Genomic DNA, 22,732 nt, shown 5'->3' with positions numbered 1-22,732 from the left:
GACGCAATGAGGAGAAATACATTTATTTCTCCTCGTTTTTTGTTTTTTCTATGTGTGCAGCACACATAGGAGTAGCAAATCACCATTATTGATTGTCTATGTGCAGGAAGGAACACCTTCTGTACTTAATCTATATGCACTTTTTGATATATAGTCCCTCCATTTTATGCCCACAATATCACTGTATCACAATATTCCTAGCCTTGATATTCCATAGTGCAATCCCATTGAAATCATATTGTAATAAGTGAGTGTGTCCAGCACTCTAAAGAAAGGTTTGTTGCCCCTCCACTAAAATTGTTTTTTAGAAAAATGTGGACAGACGATTTAGAGTATATTAGTGCAAATGTATTTACAAAAAAGCTACAGGTTTTCTGTGCAGTTCTGAAAAGAAAGTCATTAAACATTTCCGTACCTCTGGGGTGGATCTGTACTTAAGAACATTATTTCTCTGCTGCAGCAAATTTTATTTGTGTGAATAAGAAAATTGTATTGTGTGATACTTCCTTTTTTCTGCGTTCAGCTTTGTATTCTGAGGACCCCTCAGCTCTCCCAGTACTAAAGGCCCACCACCTGCCAGGGATGTTACCTTGAGCATGTCCCCTCCAGCCCTACATAGATCACCCAGAAGTGTAAGGCACTGACTGAACAAGTATCCGGAGAGCCCCAAATAGCGGACACTTTGCCAATCAGGAGTTCACTTTAAAAAAGTTAGAAACACCCACTACCAATTAAACATCTCTGTAATAAATAGAAACACAGCAAAACAGAGCAGAATTGCAGGTAACATAGAGGGTTAGGGACAATCTGGGGCCAGAAAGGAGTCCATCTAATACCTATCTAGAGAGAGGAGCATCTACAAATACCTTGTGGCATAACTTGAGACTGAAGTGATTCAGTCAGAGATTCATGTAAAAATAAACATAAATACACAATAACTGCCAAGAATCTCATTATTAAGAACAATTAGGGGAAAACCAAAGACAACCAGTGCTAAGGTAATAAAGATATCCTTGTAGCAGAGAATTCCTTTCTTCAAATATAACCTCAACAAACAGAAAGAATGCACACAATAAATCCCCCCAACGTTACTATAAACATAAGCTTTACAAGCACCCTTTGGCGCGCGTAAATCCAGTTAACAAGTAGATTCAAATCCCCACTGTAGACAGCCTGCAGACTGTGTAGCAGCAGCAGAGATGCAACAAAACTGGCCAAAGGGCTGTGTAACTGGAAGAGGCAGATAAACCTCGGAGCAGCTAGAAAATCATGTAATGGATAGCAGAGGCAACCCAGAGGTGACTAGGATGAAAGCGGCTAAGATACACTATGGCCAAATAGGCCTTCAAGTAAAAATCTTAAAAATAACGTTGTAATGTCCGGTTCCCATACACTGATTTCCAAGGATAATTCTATTTCGAAGACATTGCTTACATTTTGAAATGACAGATTTGTTCAGGCACCTAGGTAGAAAATCTAGAAGACTTCTTTACCTTTGTTTACAGGTAAGAGCCCTGCGTAGCTTAGAGTCACATGCGTACAGATACGACTCTCACCTTTACATCCTACATGCTGGTGTTAAATATCCAAGCACGATCAGATCTAGTCCTTGTCTTGTCTATTTATATAAGACATACTCCTTACAGATAGAGACTCTCGTGACATGTATTTCTCTTGGTTACACTCGGTGTCACCTTTCTTTTCAGCTGGTAAACATCTTCTCATAAATTCCATCTACATAGTTCAGAAGGAGAAGCGCCCTTGCCTCTATGCTCTTGCACCTAGACTGTGGAAATATTTTCCACTGACCCTGAGGAGTATTGATAACCACGTGAGGTTTAGGAAACTGCTAAAGACCCAACCTTCACCACAGGGAGGTGTTTGCTCCACAATTTCCTGGTGTGATTTCCTAAGCACCTTGAGGCCATATGTCATGTTGTGCGCACGTACTTGCTGCCTTGTGTTCCTGGCATCGCGTGCATTGTTGTGATATGTATTCTCGTAGTGCTCCACTCTCGGTTCAGCAGTTAGGTTCTTGCTGATCCGGGAGCGGATGCTTCTTTGGAGTGGTGCAATAAACCTCTTTCTCACCTTCTTCATGTCTGCCTTTACTTGACAAGTGGCGACGAGCGGCATCACTCCTCAAACCCGCGTTCCGGTTTCCTCGTTCCACTCCCTGTCCATTTTTTTTGTTGTCATTTTTTCAATTTTTTTGTTTTTGCTCTTCCTTCCTGGATTCTTCCATCATTGACCGTGCTGGCTTCTTCTTCGCTCGCAGCTCGTTCGAGTTCTTATGCACCGTCACTCCTAGCGGCATTTTCTTCTCTACTCATTTTTCTGGGGAAGACTTCCTGCCGCCGTTGGACGTTCCGTGCTCTTCATTGCGTCTTCCTTGTTGCTAGGATACTCAGTGACGCGTGCCCTTGCCGCACCTCCCTTAGCAACAGAAGACCCCTGACAACTGAGGACGCCTTATTCGTTGCTATTCTAGCCCTTGTGCGTCTTCTTTGTTACCTAGATACTTATTCATCTGTGCGCCGTGCAACTGGAGCCGCCATATTTATTGCCGCTATCCTCCGATGCATTTCATTTACTGACAGCAGTACGCCTTGCAACAGTACTCCTTGCAATGGAAGACGCTCTTTTTGTTCCTGCTGGAGGACGCCTTTGTGTTGCTACTGCTGCGTGCACGCGCTGTGCCACTGAAGTGGTTACTTCTCTCTTTTCCTTTTTGACACAGTGATACTTACTTTCTGTTACAACCTAGGACCTTCTACCCTAGGAATTATTCTATCACTATGTGTGCCCAGTCTTTTTCTCTTCCTCCTCCACAATCGTTCTGGCCTGCAGGCAGTGCTCCTTGTATGAAATGGCCAGAGTGGAAAGCATTTTTTCTCAATTACATTGATACTATTGATACCCAATGTGAAATGCTCCCCCAACAAAAGAAAAGGATTTTCTTACATTGTGTTGGCCCGGAAGGTTCAAAAACATACAACCAAATGACTAAAGCTGGGGGCGGAGAAGGGGATCAAAATGTGTTTGATAATGCTATCAATGTTTTTGACCATTATTTTTCCCCTAAAGTGTGTATTGGCATATTAAGATACACATTTTTCCACAGGAAGCAGAAGGCTGGTGAAAATATTGATGATTATCTTGCTGCTCTTAGAACATTATCATTAGATTGCAATTTTGGACAGTTACAAGAAGAATTAATCAGAGATCAAATTATTATGCATGTTAATGATTCTTCTGTTCAAGAAAGGTTATGGGTTAATGGGGATTCTAGCCTTCGACAAGTTCTTGACATTGTCAGGAAAGCTGAAATGTCTTCCAGGAGTGCTAAGGTCATCCTAAAGGATTCTAAACTGGATGAGTGTATAAGTAAAGTTCATTCTAAAAATCGAGGGCAGAATACAAGCAAGAAACCAGAAGTAGTTAAGGGCACTCCGAATGAACACCTTAAATGTTTTAGTTGTGGCAGCAATTCTCATTTGGCAAATAACAAATTGTGCCCTGCATTAAAACAAAATGTTTCTTCATGCGGGGTTATTGGACATTTCTCTAAGGTATGTAGGAGAAAACTTTTAAATTATGTCAAATTTGTAGAGGAAGAGTGTGGAAAACATGATGCCTCCCCATGGGATAAAAATGATGATAATAGGTTTGTTTTAAATATCAGAAGTAGTGACAATTTAGTCCTAAATGTTGACTCTGCGAAAGTCGGGAAGATACCCATTTGCATGATTACTACTGGTGGTGTTGAGGTTCAAATGTATGTTGATTCAGGCTCACCTTACACTATTGTTGATGAACAGTTGTGGCTGGATACATTTTAAACGAAAATTGGGAATGTTTTGGACCCTCCCGATATTGCTCCTGAAGGATTTTCGGGTGAGAAAATTGATTTAGTAGGATTTACCACTTGTTTATTTGAATTCAAAGATAGATCTAGCCTATGTAAATTGTATGTTGCGAAGAGAGGTCCTGCAATTTTGGGTTGGCAAGACCAAGGCAGTTTAGGCATCATTTTAAACCCCAATAGTCTTGAACCAATGATGGTTGTCGATGTGTGTGAATCCATAAGTACTTCAGTTAAAAAAAAAATCCCTAAGGTTTTCAATGATTGCATTGGCAAGTTAACTGATTTCGTACACAAAATTGTACTCAAAGATAATGCCATTCCCAAGATTTTCAAAGTAAGGAACATTCCTTTAACTGTTAAAGGTGAAGTTCAGAAAGAATTAAATGCCTTAGCGAGTGCAGACATAATAGAAAAGATTGAATCTTCTGAGTGGGTTTCTCCCATTGTGGTTGCTAGACACTCTGATGGCAAAATTAGATTATGTATTGATTTACGTTATCTTAATGACAATATTCTTGTTGACCAGTTCCCCTTGCCACGCATTTCAGAAATGCATGCTACCATTAAAGATGCAAAATTGTTTTCCACCATAGACCTTTCAGCCGCTTACCATCAGATTGTGTTACAGCAAGATTAAAAAATCTATACAGCATTCATTACTCATTTTGGATGTTACCAATACAAGAGAATGCCTTTTGGTTTAGCTTCTGCTGCCACCGTATTTCAGAGACTTATGCATTTCTTATTTGGTAACATGCCCAACGTACATTGCTTTCAGGATGACATTTTGATCCATGGCAAAGATAAAATTGAACATGACCACCTTTTGGATCGTGTGTTAAGTATTCTAAATGAAAGAGGCCTAATAGTCAAATTTTCAAAGTGCAACTTTGCTGTCAGGAGTGTTACGTATTTGGGTCATGTATTAAGTGAGGAGGGAATTAAGCCCAAACCTGATTTAATTGATGCAATACATTTAGCTCCGGAACCCAGTTGTAAAGATGATGTGAGATCTTTTCTTGGTCTCACAGAGTTTTATTCCAAATATATAATGAACTTTTCTTGCAAAACATTCCACATAAGGCAATTACTCAAGAACAGTGACAAATGTATTTGGTGTAAGAAGTGTGATTGTGAGTTTAGAAACATTAAGGGGGTCATTCTGACCCCGGCGGTCTAAGACCGCCGGGGCCAGGGTCGGCGGGAGCACCGCCGACAGGCCGGCGGTGCTCCCAAGGGCATTCCGACCGCGGCGGTAAAGCCGCGGTCGGACCGGCAACACTGGCGGTCTCCCGCCAGTGTACCGCCGCCCTTTGGAATCCTCCAAGGCGGCGCAGCTAGCTGCGCCGCCGAGGGGATTCCGACCCCCCCTACCGCCATCCAGTTCCCGGCGGTCTGCCCGCCGGGAACCGGATGGCGGTAGGGGGGGTCGCGGGCCCCTGGGGGCCCCTGCAGTGCCCATGCCATTGGCATGGGCACTGCAGGGGCCCCCATAAGAGGGCCCCTACAAGTATTTCACTGTCTGCTTGGCAGACAGTGAAATACGCGACGGGTGCAACAGCACCCGTCGCACCTTCCCCATCCGCCGGCTCGATTACGAGCCGGCATCCTCGTGGGAAGGGACCGCCCACCAGCCCAGGGAAAAACTTAGAATACCCTCCGCGGTCTACTGACCGCAGTGCGGTATTTCGGAGGGGGGAACTCTGGCGGGCGGCCTCCGCCGCCCGCCAGAGTTAGAATGACCCCCTAAGTTGGCTATTGCTAATGCTGTTCCCCTATCCGGTTTTGATCCCAATTTGCCCAGCATTGTCACCACTGATGCCAGCTCGAGAGGGTTAGGTGCAACGTTATCGCAGAGGAAGAGTGATGGCAGTGAAAATTTAATTGCCTGTGCTTCTAGGTCCCCAACTGACGCAGAAGTGAAATATTCTGTGATAGAAAGAGAAACATTAGCGTGTGCGTGGGCTTCGGAGCATTTTAGAGCATTTGTCTGGAGCAGGCCTTGTGAAGTTCGTAGTGATCACAAACCTTTAGTTAAATTACTCACTACTAAAGGGATGGCCAAAGCCTCTGCACGCACTGCCAGGCTATCCATGAGACTCCAAGATTTTCTTTACAATGTAACTTATGTTCCTGGTAAGGACAATGTGTCGGCCGATTTCCTTTCCAGGATGCCGTTGCGTGGTAAAAATGGAATTGAATCTGAGTGGGATAACTATCGTATTGCCTGGTTACATGATGAGGATATTCCTTTTATTGACAAACAGTCGTGGGTTGAGGAATATTCCAAGGATGTTCGAGTTCAGGAGGTTTAGAGGTACATTGTTGTGGGATGGGCAGAGAAGAAAGATCTAGAGCCTAATTTGAGGAACTTTTGGGAAGTTAAGAACAAATTGTCCCATTTCAAAGGTATACTATGGAGGGGTGATAAAGCTATCCCACCGGCTAACCTTAGGAAAACTATTACCTTACAATGCCATGAGGGTCATGAAGGTATTGTTAGATTCAAGCAATCTGTTAAAAAATTCTTTTGGTGGCCTGGTTACGATATTTTTATCGAAAGGTGTGTTAGAGACTGCGTAAAGTGTGCTAATGCTGAAAAGTCCTTAAGAACTTTGAAATCCAATGAGTACTTCTCTTGTAACCCCAAGAATCCTTGGGAAATCATTGCGTTGGATATTATGAGTCCAATTGGTATTAATAGCAAATATATAATTGCAGCTATAGATGTTTTTACAAAATGGCCTGTTGTTGGAATTGTAGATAAACGCTGTATTAAAATTGTTAGACAAATTTTTTACTGATGAAGGTATTCCCTCCAAGCTGATCACAGCCAACGGCGTACAATTTAAATAAAAAAAGGCTAAGGAATATTTCTGTAGAGTCGGTATTAGACAATGTACTACTTCTTTATACAATTCCAGTGATAATGGATTTATCGAACAATTTAACAGAGTGCTTAAAGAAGCAATTCAATCTGAAGGTATAGCTGATGAGGACTGGGAATTACGAGTTCATAAAACTGTGTGGATGTATCGTACTACGTTAAATGAAATTACTGGATGTACTCCTTTTGAGATTATGAGAGGGAGAATTGCTAGAACTTGGTTGTTTGAGAATTCTGCAGTTACCATGGATTTAGATGCTGTAAAGAAAAGGTCAAGTGACACTCATGAGCGTTATCAAACAAAATTTGAGCAATCTTGTAGTAACAAGTTTGATATTAGAATAAAGGAAGGAATGTTAGTTAAAATTAAGAAACCTTGGAAGGTCAGGAAAGGCGAGAGCCAATTTTCCGAACCTTTCAGAGTAATTGAAGTGTTGAGAAATGTGGTCAGGTTATCTGATGGTAGGGTATGGAATTTCAGACGCATTGCCATATTAAAGGGAAATGAATGGGTATATCCTACTAATGACCACAGTCTACCTGGTGAGCGCAGGACTCCTCTGGATTTTGATCTAGTAATTGAATCGGACAAGTCAAAGAACAATGAGGAGGGTGGTGGTTTTGAATCGAGCAGGTCAAAGAGCAATGAGGAGAGTGGGGGTCATGAGGTTCAAGATTTAGTAGTGGATGAAGCTCAAGATTTAGCAGTAAAACAAGATGAACTAGATTCTGAGCCTCATAGACATGACAAAAATAATCCCTTAAACAAAAGCCAGATATTCAAAGAGTCTGGAACTAAGTCTTCATTGCCAGAGGTTCTTGAGGATAACTATGTTACCAAATGTAAGAGGAATAGATGTAAACCAAAATGGCTGGCTGACTATGTTAATTAGATCTGAATTTTTTTTTTTTTTATTGTTTTGTTCCTTTTTAATGTTTAGATATTTTGTTTGTAAAAGAAGGGAGATGTGTCATGTCGTGCACGCGTACTTGCCGCCTTGTGTTCGTGGCATCGCACGCACTGTTGCGATATGTATTCTCGTAGTGTTCCACTCTCGGTTCGTCAGTTAGGTTCTTGCTGATCCGGGAGTGGACACTTCTTTGGAGTGGTGCAATAAACCTCTTTCTCACCTTCTTCGCGCCTGCCTTTACTTGACACCATACCAGTGGTACACGGGTACCCTAGAAGTGTTTTTAACAAAATACAACATGAGAAGTAAAGAATCATTGAGGTAAAGTGGGAAGATACTCATGGTAATGGTTATCCTAACGAGTCTGAACCACGTGACCATTCCTTTACTACAGAACTTCCTGTCCAAGCAGTGGTACGGCCATATCTCCAGGGACACGAAAAACTGGAAAATCATCCTCTGCCTCCTCTTCCTCCCTCTGATCAGCTGTGGCTTAATCTCCTTCAGGTAATGTGTCAAAGGGGGGCATTGATTTTTTCACATATTTAATTCCTTACAAAAAAGTCTACAGAGTACTGCGGTAATACTACAAATTACTGCACTACTTTTACTAATTTACAGTGCATCTTTATATTTTTGGGATATTATTGTTTTCTTTCTGTAACTACCACAGTGCTTTCTGGGTACTAGCATGGTACTCCATAAACTTTTTTTTTAAATATACAGAAAAATATGAATACATTTCCCTACTCCTTACTACTTTAATTAAGCGGTACTAAGTAGGGGTCAACAATAAAACTTACTATTTAACTATAGCTAAGGCCCCAATCCAGAACAGAGCCAAAGTGTGATAAATACAACATGGCTGCTTTTTACTTTTGTGAAGGCAACCATTAGCCAATCATATACTGCCTTGTCATTGACATGTGCTGCGATGTACCGTAAAGTTACTGCGGTGTACCTCAAAGTTACTGCGGTATTCTGTGACTTAGTATATACAACTAAGGGCCAGATTTTTCATTGTATTGCGTCACCCTCGCATCCTGCATGCTGTTGCAAGGGCAACACAAAACTTAAGTCAAACAAAATTATATATTGACAGTGACTTAAATAAAAAAACATAGAAATTCACTGAAGAAATCTAAAGGTTAAGTGATGTTATAGTTAGGTGACAATGTCAGATACAACATAACATGTTAAACAAAAAAACACTGAAATTCACCAATTATAGGCCCTCATTACAACCTTGGCGGGTGGCGCAGGCCACCCGTCACGGTTGAACCGCTGAGCGGCCGCCTATGCAGCCGCAAACCCGCCAGCCACATTACAACATCCCTGCTGGGCCGGCGGAGATGTCGGCCGTAACATTGCAGCTGGCTCCTGATGAAGCCGGCGGTGTGGCAGCCGTGAGACGGGTGCAGCTGCACCCGTTGCGCTTTTCACTGTCTGCTGTTCAGACAGTGAAAAGCAGAGTGGGGCTGTGCCTGGGAGCCCCTGCACTGCCCATGCCAAGTGCATGGGCAGTGCAAGGGCCCCCAGGGGCCCTGTGACTCAACTTCCCGCCAGACTTTCCATGGCAGTCTCTACCGCCATGGACAGGCTGGCGGGAAGGGGAGTCATAATCCCCAAGAAAAACCGCTGGGACAATGATGGCGGAAAACCACCGGTCCCGGCGTTGCGACAGCAGCGCTAACGCTGTGGTCAAAATATGGCGATTTGTCCCGCCAGCCTGTTGGCGGTGCGATCGCCAAAGCAACCCTGGGGGTCTTTGACCACCAGGGTTGTAATGAGGGCCATAGTGAAGTGAAGTAACTATAAATCGCGTCCTGAAGTAAGTATAACCCATGCCCTTTCCATGCACTGCTTATACCCTCACATATTACAGCACTCGTGACATGTTTGATGACAGCATTGAAAACAGCACTGATGACATCAGAAATTACATAATTTATGACAAAGCTGAGCATGAGGGGGTGCATTATATAGTCACTTCAATTAACTATAACTGGTGAATTTCAGTGGTTTTCTTTCTTCATTTAAAAAATACATATACACATACACACATATATGCAAAGTCACTAAAAAAAACAAAATTAAAGTAACGTTATAGTTAGGCGTGAATATATCAGTGATAACATTAATGTTTTGAACTAAAAAACTGAAAATCACCAGTTATAATTAGCAGCACTAACTATACCTTGCGCCCCCGCAATGCAGTGCTTATGACTTCACATATTTCATCATTCATAACATGTTCCATGACTTCATTTATGAAATTACTGTTGACATCTCAAATGACATTACTGAAGAAATCATTGATGACATCACTGATGACATCATCCAAGCCTCCTTTTTACACATTGCTTCATAAGCAGGTTTAGCATTAGAGCTCTGAAACTAAGTACAAATAGCTCAGAAGAATATGAGACATCATTATTGCCAACACAGAAACAACTCCCTTAGGTGTAGAAAGCATAGGTTATCTACCTCATTGACATTATATCATACACTTCACAGGTAGCGTAGTTCACATTAACAAGCAACCACAGCTAAATGGGAAACCCTCATTGCATATGGGGTTCATTCTGTATACAACTATTCAGAGAAATATTGAATGTCTGGCCCATAATGAATGCCCTACTATGGGCAGTTTTTGTCTGTATCAAACACTGAACCTATGATGACAAATGAAGTTGACAAGAGTAGAAAAGTTGGTACTGTAAACAGCATTCACTCTATGGAGAGAGTTTGCTCTGCACCGCACTGTTGACAGACAGTAAAACTCTCATGTGACCTACACTACAGAGTGTTATAAAGTATCTACTCAGAACAGTTTCCACTTGGCAAGAAAGACACTATTCACTTAAAATAAGCAATGTTTAAAGGTGCTAAAGATTATACTACCTGCAACCTTCATACTGTGATGAAAGCTTTACAGATACACCATCTTCAGAATGCAAAACACGCACATGTACATAGCCTAATACCTGGTGGACAAAGATTTCTATGTTACGTAGAAATTATCATGCCGAGATGAATCTGTCCAATAACTCAAGGCTACTTACAACACTTAGGGCCTCATTTGCGAGGAGGTTTTGCAGTGCTGCGCCAAAATTGGCAGCGCTGCACTGTGTCACTTCAGAAATGCAGGGATGCACAGTATTTACAAAAATACAGCGCACCCTTGTGTTTCCCCTACCGCTGGAGCTAAATTTAGCTGCCTAGCACCAGCGCAGGCACCCGTGCATCATAGTGCAAGGGTGCCTGCGTTGCAGAAAATGGTTGTTAATGTGCAGGAAGGTGTCCCTCCCTGAACATAAAGAATCAATAATGGTGATTTGCTAATTCTAAGTGTGCTGCATTCTGGAGTACACATAGAAGTAGCAAATCATATGTTTTTTATGATTGTTTGTATGCAGGAAGGGACACCTTCCCGCACGTAAGCAATCTTTCATAGCTTTTTGCTCTTTCTATGCGTGCTGCAGAACATAGCACACATAGAAAAAGCAAAAACAAGGAGTAATAAAAGTATTTCTCCTCGTTGCACCATTCTAATGCCACCCCTGGGGTGGCGTTAGTTTTTGGTGCTGCCTCAGGTTTACGATTCCTCATAAATCTGGGGCAGTGTCAAAATGCAATGGGTGTTGCAGTTGACTCAGGTGAAATCCATACCCTGTCCCTTCTACTATATTTATTTTTAATTTCAGGACAGGGGACTAAGGGCCTGATTTAGATATTAGCAGATGAATTACTCTGTCACAACAGTGATGGATATCCCATCTGTAGAAATCTAAATCCCATTATATCCTATGGGATTTAGATTTCAGCGGAAGGGATATCTCTCACAGCTGTGAGGGAGTAATTTGTCTGTCAATATCTATATAAGGCCCTAAGTCTCTGAGTCCTGTAATGGCTGTAAGCAACATTTGTCTCATGTTGCTAGCGGCCAATCAGAGCGCTTACTCTCCCAGGAGACTGACTCCCAGGAGAGCGAGATGGCACAAGGGAAATAAAGCTCCCTGGGCCAATCAGAATGCTCCATTTATACATTGGCACTCCTGCAAGAGTCCTTTGAGGCTCGGGCGGAGCTAGCCTGCCGGCAAGATGGCCGTCACAGCGTGAGGCTCTGCCGGACTTAGGGCTATTATTTTTTATTTCCCCTGATACAGCGGTGTTAGAGGCGCTCCCCCCGGCCGGAGGCCTTTTTGACTGGACTGGGCTTCACCCTGGTCCATGAATTCACCGGCTTGCTGCTCTGTGGGCCGGCGGGGTGGCGAAGGCCCTGCCGGCGTCTGGCCTGCGGGGGAGTGGCTGTTGTGAGGGCCGAGGAGGGGTTCCCTGCGCCCCCACCGGAGCGAGGTGAGAAGAGGTGCTGCCTGGGGGGCCTTCGGCGGTCTTGCCGGGCCGCAGCCCCCGTGAAGCTGTAGGCCCGGGCTGGGCCTGGGCCTGGTGCTGCGCGGCTCCCTCGCAGCATACGGCTGCCTGGGTGTGCACGCCGTGGGAGCAAGGCCTTCCCCGCCCTGGAGGTGGCGGGCCCGACGGTGTTGCTGGGCTGACTTGGAGGTGGCTGGAGGGGGCCCTCAGTGCGGTGGTGCCCCTGTGGTGAGGGGGCCCCCGGGGGTTGAATGCTGGGGGACCCTCCTGTGCGGCTGGGGGCCCACCTTTTTTTTTGGCCTTGTGAGGGGTGATTTCGCCTTGGGACTCCAGGTGGTGGGCCCCTGCTGGGGGAGCCTGTAATCACTTGTCGCCGGCCGGATCGGGCCGGGGGGGGAACCTTGCTGGGCCAGCAGGGGGTAGTGGAGTCGCTTGTCGCCGGCCGGGTCGGGCCGGGGGTGGGGGTGAGGGGGGGGGGGGGCTTTCTTCTTTGGGCCCGAAGGTGGCAGTGGTGTTTTGTACTACTGCTGCCCATTGTTGTTCTGTTGGAGGCAGCGGAGGATTTTTTCTTTTCCTGCTTTTTGGTGCTTGTGGAGAGCTGAGGGAGCATTCGGATTACCTCCCGCGCATTTAAGGAGACGACTGCTGGCGTTGCTGCTGTTAGGCACTTACCTCTGGAGGAGTGCGGCTGTCGGCGGGTGCGCTTTGACCAGTGGCTGGAGACCCCTCTGAGGGTCGTCGGTTGGTCTTTTGCCTGCTGTGGGCCCGTCTATCTTTGGGCGCCTGGTGGAGCATCTAGGGCTGGGCTTCACGCCGAAGCCGCAATGGGTAGGGCGGAGCAGCGACAGACCAAGCTTTCCTTTGAGGGCGGTAAACAGAAGGGGAGCACCACTGCGCTGCAGTCTGGTGAGGTGCAGATGGACGATGGGCCCTCTGGGGTCACGGTTAAATCCATGTTTATGGATCTTAAGAGTAGCTTGGTTGGAATAGATGCCAAGTTGGACAATTTGACAGAGCAGATGGACCGCATCAGGGCTCGGGTAGATGAGCACCTGCAACCTGTTATTTTTCGCCTTTTGAATTATCGCGACCGCAATGCTGTGCTGCGACTGGCTCAGGACCGTCGTCCGGTGGTGTACAGAAACACTGAGATGCAATTTTTTCCGGATTACACTGCAGCTCGTTTTTCGCTCATCTACCCGGCTAAGCTTTGGATACAACACTGCGGAACATTACATTTCTTTACGGATCCGAAGTTGGCGGGCAGGTTCATCAAGACGCTTCCTCGGCGCTCTTCAGCTGAACAATCTGAGCTTCGAGCTCGGAGCGTGCACACCTCAGTGACACTGATTGACTGCCTTGAAGTTGCGTTGATGGTTGGCCCTGAATCCTGTTGGGTGCCGCTCTGGTGGTGCCTCTGACTTCCTATTTCAGTGCTGCAGTATCAGTTTATCTGCTTTTTCTAGCCCTTTGTCCTTTCTAGCCTGTCTGTTATTCGGATGGGCTGGAAGGCTAGACTTACGACCCCTGGTTGAGTCCTTTTCTTATGCTGTGGGATTTAGATCTCCTCTGTTGGGGGATGTGGGAGGGGGATTTTTGCTTTGACCCATTTGGGGGGTCTGCGTGGGTAGGGGTGGGTTTGGGTTCTGGTTTGTTGTGCCTGTGATGTTTGGATTTTTCACTACTGTATTGTTGTGCTGGATGGGGCTGGTAGGAGGTGGCGGGCGGCTCTGTGGCAGGACGAATGGAAGTGCTGTTGTGCTGAGGCTGGGGGAAATAACGACGGTTAGTTGCCTTACCTGGAATGTGCGTGGCCTGAATGATCAGCGTAAGGTGCGTCTTTTGTCTGCTTACATTCAAAGACATCATATCGATGTGTGTCTGCTTCAGGAGACTCATCTGGAAGCGCACACGCTGAAACGGCTGAGGGTGGGGTGGATTGGAGAGTGTCGTGGAGCGGTGTTCTCGAGCTACGCTAGAGGAATGACGATTCTGCTGCATAAGGGGCTGCAATGGCGTACACATCGTGTGATAGTGGATCCGAATGTGCGATATGTGCTGCTGGGTGGGACATTGCTGGACAGGCCTTGTCGGTTAGTGTCAGTTTACGGCCCTAATGTGGATGACCCTGGATTATTCTGTGAGGTGTGGCACTTGGTGGAATCGTTGGGCAGTGGGGCTGTGATCTGGGGGGGAGACTTCAATGTGGTTTTGGATCCGGAGAGGGATTGGGAGAGCTTGACTAGACCTCGACATTCTGCTGTTGCTGCTCTGAAGACTGTGATGAGTGATGGCGCTTTGGTTGATCTGTGGAGAGCTAAGCATGGTGGTCAGAGAGAGGGCACATGCGTCAACTATGTTCATAATAGCTGGTCTCGCTTGGACCGCTGGTTGGGAACTAGGGACGTGGATATGTGGACGCAATCGGTAGAGCATCTGGCCCAGACCCTTTCGGACCATTCTCCGGTTAAGCTGCAGTTGTCGATACCTGGGACTCCAGGGGTAGCGTTTGTTTGGCGTTTGCCGCAGGGAGCTCTTCGGGATGTGGTGTTTCGTGAGGAGATTCAGGAAGCCATTTTGCATTTCTTTGCTGGCAACCACGGGTCGGTGGGTTTGGCCGGAACGCTCTGGGAGGCCTTCAAGGTGGTTATTCGAGGGGTGTGCCTCTCTAAGCAGCACGGCGTGCTTCGGGCCCTGCGTCGTGAATTAGCTGAGCTGGAGTCTCAGATGGTGGAGTTGGAGGCGAAATTGGTGATGGACTGGGCTGGCGAGACAGTTGCGGCTTTGTGGGATGCGGTCTCCCGATATGAAGAGGCCTCCAATCGCGAGGTTTGTTTCCTGGGGAAATATGCCAGGGCTCGGTGTTATGGGGAGGGCGACAGGGCGGGTCATACACTGGCAAACATGCTGCGCAAGCCTTGTGTAAGTGGGTATGTCACTGAAATAGACGGGCAGGGGGGCCAGCGGGTGGCTGGAACGGCGGGTGTTATGCAGGTCTTTGCACGATATTTTGAGGATCTATACTGTGCCCCTGCTAAGCCGAATCTTGATATGGCGCAGGCTTATTTTTCGGAGATCAGTCTGCTCTGGTTTGATGACAAGCTTAGAGCTTATTTCGACGAGCCCTTCTTGGTGGAGGAGGTCAAGGCAGTAATTAGTGGACTGCCTGGCGATAAGGCTCCGGGCCTAGATGGCTTGACTCCTGCATTTTATAAGGAGTACTCCAATATTCTGGCTCCCTACCTGTTGGAGGTCTATGCTGAGGCGTTGGAAGCGGGCTCTCTCCCCGCCTCCTTGCGGGAGGCGCTGATCGTCACAATACTTAAGCCAGGCAAGGATCCTTGTAGCTGCGATTCGTACCGCCCGCTCTCCATGATTAATGTTGACAATAAAATCTTGGCCAAGTTGATTGCGCTCTGGTTGCAGCTGTTGATGTCGCGTTTGGTGCTCCCGGATCAGTCTGGCTTTGTGCCGGGGCGATCGACAGCGCACAATTTGCGCATGTTCTTCGCGGTGCAGGGTAGCCTCATGGCGGAAGATGAGGCTGCTGCAGTGTTTTTGGATGCGACAAAGGCATTTGATTCCCTGTTCTGGCCCTATCTGTTTGCGCTGCTGGGCAGGATTGGTATGAGTGCGCGCTTTATAGGGTTTATCCGCTTGTTATATATGGATCCGGTTGCAAGGCTCCGGTTGAACGGATGCATATCGGACCCCTTCCTGGTGGCCCGGGGAACTCGTCATGGATGTCCTCTATCCCTGCTCCTTTTCGCTATTGCGATGGAGCCGCTGGAGGCCTATTTGCGGCAACATCATAACCACAGAGGGCTGCACTTTAGGCAGCGTCCGATCTTGGTCTCAATGTACGCGGATGATATTGCGCTGTATATGCGGGAGCCGAGTGGGAATCTGGATATTTTGCTCACTGGGGTTGTCCGCTTCGGTACCTGCTCTGGCACAGTGATGAACTGGTCCAAGTCGGTGGTGCTCCCTCTTACTAGTAGTACCGTGCGCTTTCTGTCGCGTTATCCTGTTGAGTGGGCGGAGGGCCCAGTCCGCTATCTGGGTGTATGGCTCAGTTGTGACGTCGAGACCCTTTGGCTTGCTAATTATGCTAAGTTGGTGGCCTGGTTGGAGGACAGGCTGAAAGTGTGGTCCTCCCTGCTGCTTTCGCTGATTGGGCGCATTGGCATTGCCAAAATGGTTGTCTTACCCAAATTTTTGTATCTCTTTGTTAACCTTCCGCTGGTGCTGCCCATGAGTTTCCTGCGGAGGCTTCGATCAGCTTTGGTGCGGCTGGTGTGGGCAGGCGGGCAGCCCAGGATCGCTTGGGAGAAGCTGACACTGCCGTTTGAGTTGGGGGGGCTTGCCGCCTCTAATCTGGAGCTGTACTATTAATGCGCTCAGGCCCATTTTGCATACTTTTGGATCCGCCCAGTGCGATATCTACCTCATCTTGCGGCTGAGAGTGATGCGGTGTCGCCGGACCGGCTGCCGAGGGTGCTTGGATGTATGACCCGGATTCGCCCCAGGCGAGTGGCCACCGTTGCGTGCACTTCTGTGGCTTGGGCCGCTCTGCTGCGTTGGTCGGATGGATGTGAGCCTTTTGTGCCCACGATGCTGGTGTTCGATGTTGCAGATGAAAGAATGTCCAGCGATGTGCGACTGTGGGATTTTCTTACTGCTTTCGGGTTGTCTCTGTTAGGGGACTGATTTGTGAATGAGCGTTTGCGGTCGCCGGAGGAGGCGCTAAGTGATGGAGCTGATAATGTGTTGCATAGGTTGTATTTGTTGCAGGTATACGCGATGCTCCGGGTGCGATTTACTGGTCTTCCGACTATGCCTCAAACTTGTCAGGTACTTGAGCTACTATGGCGCGCGCAGTCCCCTAGTCAGCTTATTACTAAATTGTATAGGTGCATGCAGGAGCAGCGGAGGGCGGTGGTGGAGGCTGCTAGGGTTAAATGGGAGAGGGATGTTGGGGAGGAGATTACTGATGCTATGTGGAGAAGCTGCTGTGCGCACATGAGAACCCTGTCGCCGAACTATAGACTGCGGCTCATACACTTTAAATTCTTACATTGCTTATGTTATACCCCCGCGGTCTACGGGCTATGGGGCTGCGTGACGATGCGCGCGTTGAACGTTGCCTTGCCCTGGATGCTGATTTTCTGCACTTGGCATGGACTTGTGGTGAGGTGCGCGTCTTTTCGGGTGAAGTGATGCATGTGATAGCCGGCATGACTGGCTTGAATCTGCCTTTCTCTCCTGTGGTGGCGTTGCTGGGCCTGCTGGACGGGGTGCCGTCGGAGTGGAGACGCCTCGTGGGTATGTTACTTCTGCTGGCGAAGAGAAGAGTGGCAATCTGCTGGGAGCGGGGCTCCGTGGAGGGCTGATTGGCTGCGTGATGCCGCATTCTGTCAGGAGCAGCTGTCAATCTTTTGGGAGATGGGCCCAGCGTGCTCTCGCCCTAGAGACATGTGGGCGCCTTTCCGCTCCTTTTTGGAATCAACTGGTTAAATGGAGAGACTCTTTGCGGCGTGTGCGAGGCCACTCATATGACTGTTTGGATTGCGTATTGCTCCTGCACATGTGGGGAATGCTGTTTGGTGGACGATCCTGCTGTGTGAGTCTGCTCGGCTGCCTCCATCCTTCTGCTGTTGTGGTTGTTGTTAGTTTATACCCCAAGAACTTCTGCATTCAGATTCCCCCTGGGGGTGTGCTTCATGTCGTTACTATTGGCATGTATATGGGATGGTACTTGAACTTAGGGCTCCGGCCTCGCTGGGATCCTTGTTTCCTCGGACTTTGCTTTCAGTTATCCCGGATCTTTTTGTGTGCACACTTATGGACTCCTTGTGTTATATCTGTAGCTCTTGGGGCTGTTATTGTTGGTTTATGCAAATTTGTATAAATAAACAAACAAAAAAAAGAAACAAAAAAAAGAGTCCTTTGAGGCTCTTGTGAGCCCAATCATCCAGATATACAATTATTTTTGACCCTTCTCAAAAACTACTGAACAGATTACACCAAATCACAAAAGCACAATCTGTGGACAAAGATCTATCTTCCTGCTACATTTGGTGTAATTCAGTTCAGAGGTTTTTGCTCTAACCTGTCTTAAAGAAGTCTATGGAAAATGCATAGGGATCCCCTTTGTTTCTCAGCCCCAACTTGACCCCGAAACTTTCCATGAAGTAGCTGAATGGATGAACTTTTCTTAAGAAAGTTTTGTTAAGATTCGTTTAACGGGGCCAAAATTATTAGCAAACCAAAAAAGGCTCTTTCTATTACAAGGCAGACCTAACTATAACTATTTAATGGCGAACTCCACTAGGTAATATGTCATTAATTTAATTTTACATTATATCAAATGGGGGTGTCTGAATTATAGTCTATTGTCGTTGTTTTCTGGAGGAGCATGTTGCAGCTCCAGTTGTTGCCCATTTGTGGAAAACATAGTTCACTGTCAATTAGCTTGGACCAAACAGGATGAGGGAAAACTGGATAACAGATTTAGGGGCAAATTTACGAGAAAGTGGCACATTCGTCCTGACCACTTTTCTTGCGTGCCCCTACCACCATCTAACAAAAGCGTGGTTCCCTTGTATTTACAGTATGGCGCCCCAGGGTGGTCGGTAGGCCAATAACATCAAAAACAATTACCCTATTGTGGCGCTTTACTGTGCTAGTGCAGCAAAGCCCAAGGAGGCCCATTGATTTCAATGGGTGCATCGTTTTAATGCTTGCCCTGAGCAGGCATTAAGGTGACTGAAGAAATGGCACAGTGAAATCTTGTAAATTTCACTGCACCAATTTTTTGGGCCTCCTAACGGGGGAATGCCACTTTGTATACATTATGTCTGGCGCAGGCATAATGTGGCGCAAGGGGTTACATAGTGGCACAAATCATGTAAATGGGAAAAGGCCACTTTAGCACCACCTTATTGTCAAAAAAATGACCCTAAGGTGGGATAAGGTTTTGTAAATATGTTCCATAGATTAGTAAACGTTTCAGTCTCTGTAGTAATAGTTTGAAGACTTGAACAGGGCCATGCATCAATTACAGAAACCATTTTGTGCTGCGCAATATGTCTCTGCAGGCTTATAGATGCTATCCTGTGGTGGCAGAAACGTAGGATCCTTACATATCTGTTTCTGTCCCTGTTGTTAGGAAAAAGCCATTGGATGGAAAGCAGACACAATTGTGGAAGTACGCAGCCTTCATAACATCACCATTTGTGGTGTTCTCCTGGACAGTCATCTTCTACATTGGTTTTCTCCTGCTCTTTGCCTATGTGCTACTGATGAACTTCCAACCTGTGCCCACTGGACTTGAAATTTCTGTCTACGTGCTGGTCTTTGTCTTGCTGTGTGATGAAATCAGACAGGTATGGAGCAAATATTCTTGATATTTTCAAATTGGAAGATGACAGAGCTAGAAATTGAGCCAGAGCAAAAGATGTAGAATTGTTAATGGATTGGCACCAACAATGTACAGAAATTATGCAAGGTTTTTCCGTACCCCAGACAAAAAAAACACAGCTTCCACACTCATTTCATTTATGACCATCTAGAGATCGTGTCCTCTTCTTCTTTATTTCCTGGTCACTTGCTATTGACACATCCATTCTCCTTCTCCAAAGTTGGTCTCTGCTCTTCTTCAGGTAGTAGCATATTCATCATCAAAGCACCAGTTTTTGATAATTCGACAACTCCTCTCATCATGTTTTTCTTCATAGGCCAACCTGAACAATGAACTGCAGCATGATTTCTAGGGCAGTGCATGTTTTTTCAGCTTTAAGAGCTTTGCAAGGTGCGAAGCTCCTGAAGTTTTTTGTTATCGAGGGCAGTGTCGGGGGCCCTTGGGAGCAATGGTTAGAGGTCCCTCTGCAGTGAGGATCCGCTCAGAGCAATGGTGGAACTGACCGCACCACAGAGTTTCCCAATAGGGCCGGCCTTTGTAGTGTCCTGCTGGACACGTTCTAGTGTTTTGGCCAGCCTCTCTGCTGAGGGCTGGCCTCCCACATACACCCCACACCCACCCAGCACAGGCGTCACCGGTCAGGTGACCCTGGCAATAAAAGGGGCCGGGCGCACGTGCCCAGGGCCAGTTACACCCACTAAGAAACAGTGTCCGCGTCGTCTCTTACAGTAGCATGGGGGCCTAGGGCCCCAACACTACATTGGCGACGAGTGGGTACAGCAACCCACGTGGCCGCAGACAGCTACTTCTCCATTGTTTGTGGAGGGAAGTAGAGCGTCTGTAGAAGGCACCCTCCACGTCTGCGGCGAGCATGAAGATCACCGGTGTGCCAGGACAGTGACCCGGTGCAGAGACAGGCGCCCGCCGTGAGCCCAGAAAGGACGAGGGGAATGGGAGCACTAGTGCCGGCACTCCACCAGGCATGAGGTGAGCCAACACTACAGCCTTGACCTCCTTCTCCCCGACCCCCCCAGCTTTAAATTTGCCAGTCAGCTCAGCATAGCCCTTCTCCTTCCCCTCTATCCCTGCACAGCGCACTAAGCAATGGGCAGCACACCACAGCCTCCTGGTGCCACACTCCCTGCTCATCTTCCCGCTGATCGCAGCTCCCATCCCCTCGTTTTCTGCTCTAGGATGTCGTGTCCATTAGACATTCGGCTGATTTTATCAAGGTTTTATTTTACCGACATCATCCAACTGCTCAGGTGCAATAACATTTCTACTAACTCTCAAAGAGAGAAAAGTATTAAACTCTCAAAGCCCCGTAATTCCACAAATTACTCTTTTTTAAAATATAACCTTTCGTAGTTCCGTTCTGTGACACCAGAATACAATTTTTACTTTTTGTTTTATTCATTATTGTGTGTGAACTACTCCATTCCAAATATATAAGACTTGCATCAGTGATGATAACACCCTGGCACACTGGAGTCCTCCATCAAAATACAATAATGTGAATGCTCAATTTTTGTCCACCCTGCTATTATTCTTCGCCACATCGATCAGCATACTTCGGTTTGCCTGTTACCTTAAGAACTGAATCTTTTTACTCTCCCTAGAAGTAACTAATTAAATGTTTTTCCATCCTAATAAAATAATTCAAATATTTGTGAGCGTGGCATCGGACGCTTTACAAAGAGTAGTACCGTCTTCTAAAATTGCCAGATGTTATACACTGGCACTCTTTCACTCTGGTTAATTACAAGTTACATATATTGGCACTATCCACTACCACCTTCTTTCACCTTTCCACCATCCTGGCCATGCTGGCACTACTGATTACAAATATTCATCTATCCTGTTTTCTTTAAATCTTTAAAAGACACCATATTTGGTTCACCCATATTAGCTACTGGTAAAACCTTCTACAATGTTCTTTTTTATCAATCAGGCTATTTTTTCACTCCACTTTAAATAAAGGGGACATTCCAAGTCCTTTGCCACACTTTCAGCACAGCTCATATCTTAGTTTCCTAGGAATATGTTTAGAAGTGCATGGACCTGCAAAACTTTGAATACTATAGGGATTTGTAGGAATGCATGCCATTTACATTGTCTGCTACACATTGACAATATTCTGGAACTACTCATCCTTAGGAGTCATCCACCACTGTGGAAAATGTGCATATCATGTGGATTTTCCACAATTATAAATCTTATTATATGTGTATGTAAATATCCACGTTATGTCATTGTAAATCAGGATTTAGGGCTTTGTTTAACATTTAGTAGAGTGGAAAGAATGGTGTAAACTGGCGGGCCTCCTGACCACGCCAAACCTGAGATTGACCAACTCTGTTCAGTTGGTGAAACCACTGGTATCCCATCAGGAGAGCCTCTGCCGGCTCAACCAACTGCAATCCCTGATCCAGTGGCTTGTCAGCCACAGGACTGCTGGGTCGCAGTGACGATTATCCGACCCGATTAATGTCAGGACTACTGACACCCCTTTTTAGGTCGAGCGTGCAAACGCTTTGACCTGTTGTAAGTATTGTGGGCTTTTAATCACACCTACCTCACACACATCACTTTCACTTGTTTGTGGGCTTGCCTTGCAAAAATGCTTTGTTCTCATTGGCAAATGCTTTCCGTTTGTCCCTCCTTGGAGAGGTTTTGTTACTTCCTTGCAGACTGACCCTGTTACATGGATAAATGCACGATGCTGATATGTTTGACTGTGAGCAAACTTCCTTTTCCTTTTGTGTCTCTCTTTCACGCTCATGCTCTTGGCGGCCATAGCGCTTTGAATCAGCTCGTTTATGTCAACTGTTTTACTTTTCATTTTCAATTTATATGGCAAGAAAAGTCCAGTTAGGAATTTACAGCGCCGATAGCTCTAACTGGAGCAAATGCAAGACTGATTGCATTGCAAATGTTTGTTGTGGCTTGTGTCCACCATGCAAAACATTGTGGAAACAGGCATGGTCAATACAAAATGACCCTAAAGCACTGAGAAAAAGCCCCCTCCACATCTGGACCATTCCCCTTTTATTCAGGGAAGATAAACTCCTGCTTTGAGAGTTTGTTTTCTCCGAACAAAAAGTTTGCAAAGTGAGTGCTTCAAACATGTCACCCGCTCGGCAACCCTTCAGTGCTGTGAAGGGAGCCGGCCGGCTTGGCAGTGGCTCCCTTAACATTATAGGAATCCCCTCCAGGCAGGCACTGATCTCCAAATATGCAGCAGAGTCTTCTGCCAGGGGAGGAGCAGA

Source organism: Pleurodeles waltl, chromosome 3_1 (assembly GCF_031143425.1).
Source record: "Pleurodeles waltl isolate 20211129_DDA chromosome 3_1, aPleWal1.hap1.20221129, whole genome shotgun sequence".
NCBI classification, from domain to species: Eukaryota; Metazoa; Chordata; class Amphibia; order Caudata; family Salamandridae; genus Pleurodeles; species Pleurodeles waltl.
The sequence above is the reverse complement of the archived record's forward strand: the minus strand, read 5'-3'. Positions refer to the sequence as shown.